The sequence below is a fragment of the Apium graveolens genome, chromosome 5 (genome assembly GCF_009905375.1).
Source record: "Apium graveolens cultivar Ventura chromosome 5, ASM990537v1, whole genome shotgun sequence".
Lineage (NCBI taxonomy): Eukaryota > Viridiplantae > Streptophyta > Magnoliopsida > Apiales > Apiaceae > Apium > Apium graveolens.
Genome location: NC_133651.1, coordinates 167,026,032 through 167,032,031, shown reverse-complemented (window position 1 = coordinate 167,032,031; position 6,000 = coordinate 167,026,032).

Below are 6,000 nucleotides of genomic sequence, written 5' to 3'. Positions count from 1 at the left end.
ACCAAAAACCCAATACCCAAACCAAGACTTAAACATGGTGATCTACTGAACTAACTCCCTTATACTCAAAATAATCTTGGTGGAGATCATCCTTACCTAAGGTGCAATCATGGCAAAACAAAAGAAACCACATTTCACAACTCACAAATCATAAGTTTTTGAAAATAACAAGTTATGTTTTTTTTTATAAAATATACCCGAATTATTACCATGCATCAAGGAACACTAATCAATATTAACACCTTATTCCTACTGAAATTAAATCTTACTAACAAAATCTTTCCAAATGATCAAAATCTTATAACATTCTAAGAGAAATCCACATGCATGCATGTCTTCGAGTTTTACAAACCAAAGCAACATGTTTTCTAAATATATTTCACCATGAAATTGACATGCAAGACTAGCATAAGCTATATGTAGATGATCACTTAGCATGCAAAGAGTTTCATCAAATTTTTACTACAAGATTCATGCCATTATCACATAAACATACAAAGATTGAACAAACTAACAAGAATGATCTCAAGGACCATTCATTCGGCTCCCTTAAGGTCATGGCCGAATGAAATGGAAGGGAAATGGCCATTCAACATCAAGAGTTTCCTTCTCAAGACTTGGCACTTCACCATTCATTGTAGTCCTCTCAAAAACAACCTTAAATCCATAAGAATCAAGGTTGTACTTTGAGTTTCAACTAAAACCTTGACATGCAACCTTAAAACTTAAACTTTTTACTCAAAACTCCTTGAAATATATGTGATCATGATATGGGAAGTAGTATTTACTTGTATAGAAGGTGAGAGCTTAATGAGGAATGAAGAAAATGGGGAGGGGGTTGGTCTCGGCTAAAACCCGAGAGTGAGGGGGAGGAGGGCCGAGAGTGAGAAAGGGAGGAGGGAGGGAGGAGAAAGTGTGGTGTGAGTGGAGTGAATGATCATGCCATTTGCTTGTTTTATGGTTTTTGATTTGACAAAATGTGAGTGGGAATGAGAATTGACAAGACTAACCTTCCAATTATACTTGGATCATTTTGCATGCAAGGGCAAAGAAGGAATTTGGCTAGTAACATAAGAGTTAATGGGGGTTGGAATTGTCTCTTTAGCGCTTTAAATTGAATAGAAAAGGATTTGCATGCAAGGGAAACCATGTAATTTGCTAATTATGACAACTAAAATTTATAAAGATTTATTTTTATAAAATAAAATACAAGTTCAAAAATTATAAAATTTATACCATAAAATAACTTGGATTTTTAGAAATTTTATAAAACCACTTTTGAAATTTGTGAACAAAATAACTTTTAAAAAGAAATTTAATCAAGGTTTAAAATATTCCTTATAAATCAAAAATAAAATAAATAAATAAACTTTTGCTTTGAAAAATCATATACCACATAACGCAAATTTAAGACGCAGAAATTCTCATTCACACAAGCATACAATAGTTGAATATATTGGCATTCGGTTTTAAAATTGCACCAAATTTACAAATAGTATTACACAAAAATGCCGGTTGTAACACATTGGATAGAGAAATGAAGAAGAAACATGTGAAGAACCTTTTAATTGTATTTTACAGTTTTGTCTTCACTTGTAAACTTGGTGATATATAAACCAAGTAGCAGCTAGTAATTAGATGTGAATTTTCCAGTGCTGTTTAGAAAAATCCAGAGAGAAAATCATCTAGTTTGTACTAGGAAGCAGCTCTGATTTAATTCTTTGAATCACAGATTTTCTGAAATAACACATCTCTGGTGGAACAACAAATCCACCAGAAAAGTTTTTAAGTATGTTGTGTTCTTTACATTTGTGTTTTAATATATATTTGTCTGCATTAGCTCAAAGCAATTCACACACACTTGCTCATCAAAACACATAGACCAGAAACTGCTCAAAACTTGAAAAAGTTTTGAGTTTTACATTCAACCCCCTTCTGTAAAACTCATTGTTAGTTCACTGGGAATAACAAGTCTTGTATGGAATCTTGAAGACTTATGAGATGGAAAAGCTACAAAGAAAGTCATTAAGAGCCTTGGTTGCAAATGACAGTAAGCCATCTGATGATGAACTAGAAGCTCAAACTCTAGTTGTTCAAACTGTTGAGCAAAAGAATAAAGAACCACAGAAGCAAGTCATACTAGAAATTGAAGAGGATGAATTCTACATCCTTGATGAACTAGATGAGATGGACTAGTCAATGGCTTACCTTGCAAGAAAATTCTCTAACATAAGGGTTAAGAAGCCAAAGTTTTTCAAGAGCAAGGGTCAGACATCCAACAATAACAGAAATTGGAACGGAAAAACTATAACGACTCGTAATTATGTATTATTAAAAGTGTAATTCTTGATTAATTAATTAAATAAAATATATGTATGGGTTCTGTCAGCTGGTTTTTGTTTTGTTATTAATTATATGTGATCATTGGTGTTGGATGATCATTTGTGTAATCAGTTGTTGAGCTGTATTGTTTTATATTTACAAGTGATTTTATTTAGGATATATTTTCATAAATACTTGGGTTATCTCCAAAATTATTTTTATTACTTTATAATTTTATTTATTATTTTTAGAATTTTAAAATTGAGAAATCAATATTTCATTAATTATTTAGCCCTCAATGATTTTCTAATTGTATTTTATTATAAATTCAGTATTAAATTCCATATTGTTTCAAAAATTACGAAATTCATATTTTATTTATTTTGGAAAATTTTGAGAATTTTAAAATTATTTCGAAAAAATTTCGGCTTTTATTTACCCGCACGTTTATTCGTTAAATTGTAAAATGCGGGTCGGTTGCGCGTTTCAAAGATTATTTAAACATTTAGAAAATTTTACAATATTAGTTTTAAATTATTCTGAGATCTTAAAAGCTATTCTTGTGAATTGTCGGGTTATTTTTTACCCGTTAAATGCTCGTTAAATTGATAAATTACGATACTATTCCAGCTTTTCGGGATAGTTAATCAGATAAGGATCACAGCTTTTATCAATTCATTTTACCCTTCCCCTTTCTATTATCTCTCTCTCCCGAACATCCCAGTCTCTCTCACTCGATTTCTATCTCTCTTTCTTTCAAATTGATTCACCTATTAAAATGGCTTTAATAGATAATAGAATCAAAGACATAAAAGATTGTTTTTTAGGTGCTGCAAAAGGAAACTTTGCATACCAAAAATTCATGTTCTCAGTCTACCCTAAGTTTGGACTTAGCCTAGATACTAAAAATCTAGACACAGTTTTATCTTTTGTACCTAGACTAATAGTCATCATAGTATAGACTACAAAAAGTCAGAATATATCGAGTTAGAAGATGTATTCTCTGATATAGGATCAGTAGAAGAGAAGCAATTCTCGGAAATTAGTCCTTTAGAGATTTCTTGGGCAATAAACATTGCTAGAAATAAACCTCTTTTAGGAGAAAAACCTATAATGAGTTCTAGAGGGAAAAATCTATTAATTGGAGAATCCTCAACTACTGACAACCTTTTAAGGAATGTCTAAACTAGAATATACAACTTAAGTCAAAAAGCTTGAACTTCTCAGGAAATGTCTAATTCTTTAAGCCACAAACCTCACATTTACAAAAAAAAGAAAGATCCTTAACTTCAAATGATTGTATGAAGGACAAGGAAAAAGAGCCGAAGGACACAGGAAAAGCAGTCTTCCAGGTAGTGCTAGAATTACTACTATAATTACATCTACTAATAAATCTTAACCAGATTACCGGAAGAATACTCCTTGGAGTCTATAAGATTCTTTTCTATTTCGGGCTCAGTAAAGACCCCAGTGATAAATTTTCAAAAGGCTCCAGTGTCTTTTGGAAAATATTGTGCCACCTACTTTTACAGAAGTGAGAGTAATAGTAGTGGTAGCAGTAGTAGTAAGAAGTTAGAAGATATGAAAAATCTTTTAATAGAGGAAAATGCTAAAATTATGAATCTTTCGGTTAATAGTAACAAAGAAATCAAAAGATTAGCAGAACAGGTAGAACGACTTTGTAATAACAAGCACGCCATACCAATATCTAGAAAGGAAGTTCTAGATTTTACCTCTAAATTAGGAGAAATCGAAGAATACCTTAGGAAGATCTTAAGATGAGCCTTAAGGATTTACAGGAAGATTTCAACAAGGTGATTAAGCCACAGTTAGAAGAATTCTTAAGTTGCTTATAATCAGCAACATAACAACAAAGATTATGAAGGAAATAAAGATTATTATTCAAGATTGTCCTTGCAATAAAGAAATTCTTGATGCTCTTCAGACAGGTACATCAAGCAAAGAAATCATCATACCAGATGAAAATTCAGGAAACCCTTGAAATATAGTTATCCAAATTATAGCGTAGGAAACGAAGAAATGGGTACTGGAAAAAATTCAGGAAGTTTATCATGGCCATTTGAGAAATTAATATGACTTGATAAGTGGCATTTTATACCACTTAGAGCGTCTCATAAAGGCTTGAATTGGTGTCTTGAACTCAAGTATTTTGTGTATTTAACCGCGTTTCTAGTGTTTTTGCATTTCAGGGTATAACTTGCTTAGATAGGTGGTTTTCATCAAATAAAGCTTAAGGAAGTACTTGGAATCAGTCTAGGGGTGATGAGCGAAGAAATCAGCAAAAACAGAAGCAAAATAAAGTATTTTCCAGAAGGGTAGCAACCGGCCGCGCCGGGAGCAGGCAACCGCGTGCCAGCAAGCGGCCGCATGGAGACAACAGGCGACCGCATGCGTGCATAATTTCAGAATCTGGATTTTATTAATTCGAGTACAATTGGGCTTCTATTGGCGCTGGTTCTCTTGGGTTATTATATAAACCTTATGGGAAGACGTTTTCTTCATCAAGGGCAAAGGTAAGAAGATTTAGAAGACCATTTTAGCACGCAATAATGAAGAAGATGAAGCATACGTTTATCTTGTGATTCTTTTAATTCGTTGTAACAGTTAGGGGTGAGCGCGGTGCAGGCGGTTCGGTTTTTTGCTCAAACCGCAAACCAAACCGCGCATGCGGTTTGATCAAATTTCCAAACCGCACCCGCACCACGTACCCTCAAAAACCGCATAAACCACACCACGAAAATGCGGTGCGGTGTGGTGCGGTTCAATGCGATTTATACTTTACAACTTTGAAAATTTAAATAAAATACAAAACTTAAATTTAAATAAAATACAAAATTTAAATTTAATCAAATTGTCAGACTAATATAACACATAGTCGCCAATATTATTCAATAATACAAATTAGAAATTATACACTGGAAAGTTTAACTTTTTTAGGAATTCAATTACAAAACAAAAATAACTTATAAATTAGTAAGTTATATTTATTTTAATCAAGAATCTAAGTTATGTTTAAAAATAACTAGTGGACAACAGTGGTTAATTGTGTTTTATATTTTTGGTAACTAATGCAGCAGAGTAGTCATTTTCCAAGCCACTGATCTCCCTGTACGAGAGCAAGTAACCAAAGGGAGAAAAATACTTTAAGTCTATCATAACTCTTAAATTATATTAAATGAGTTCACTATTTATATCATATTAAATATTGCGGTGCAGTGCGGTTTGAACCGCATTTCAAAAATTTAAAACCACAACCTGCACCACACCGCGCGGTTTACTAAAAATTCAAACCGTAACCGCACCACAAAAATTAAAAACCGCATTTTGCGGTGTGGATTGGTGCGGTGCGGGCGGTTTTTGCGGTTTGTGCGATTTTCTGCTCACCCCTAGTTACAGTGGATGCTAGTTTTCTTTATGCTTTGAACCTTAATACTCTTGTGACGTACTTCATTATTTATTAAGTATTTTTTTTATCTTATATCGTTGTATTATTATCATGCTTTCATATGAACACATGGTGACGATGAGTTCTATTATGGGCTAATCGTGATCATGGGATCCTAGCGGATTTACTATGGAATTCTTTAGTTAATTGTTTAATACCTTGGTATGTGGTGATTGTATGATATCTAGTATAGGTTGTGCTTATTCGTCTTA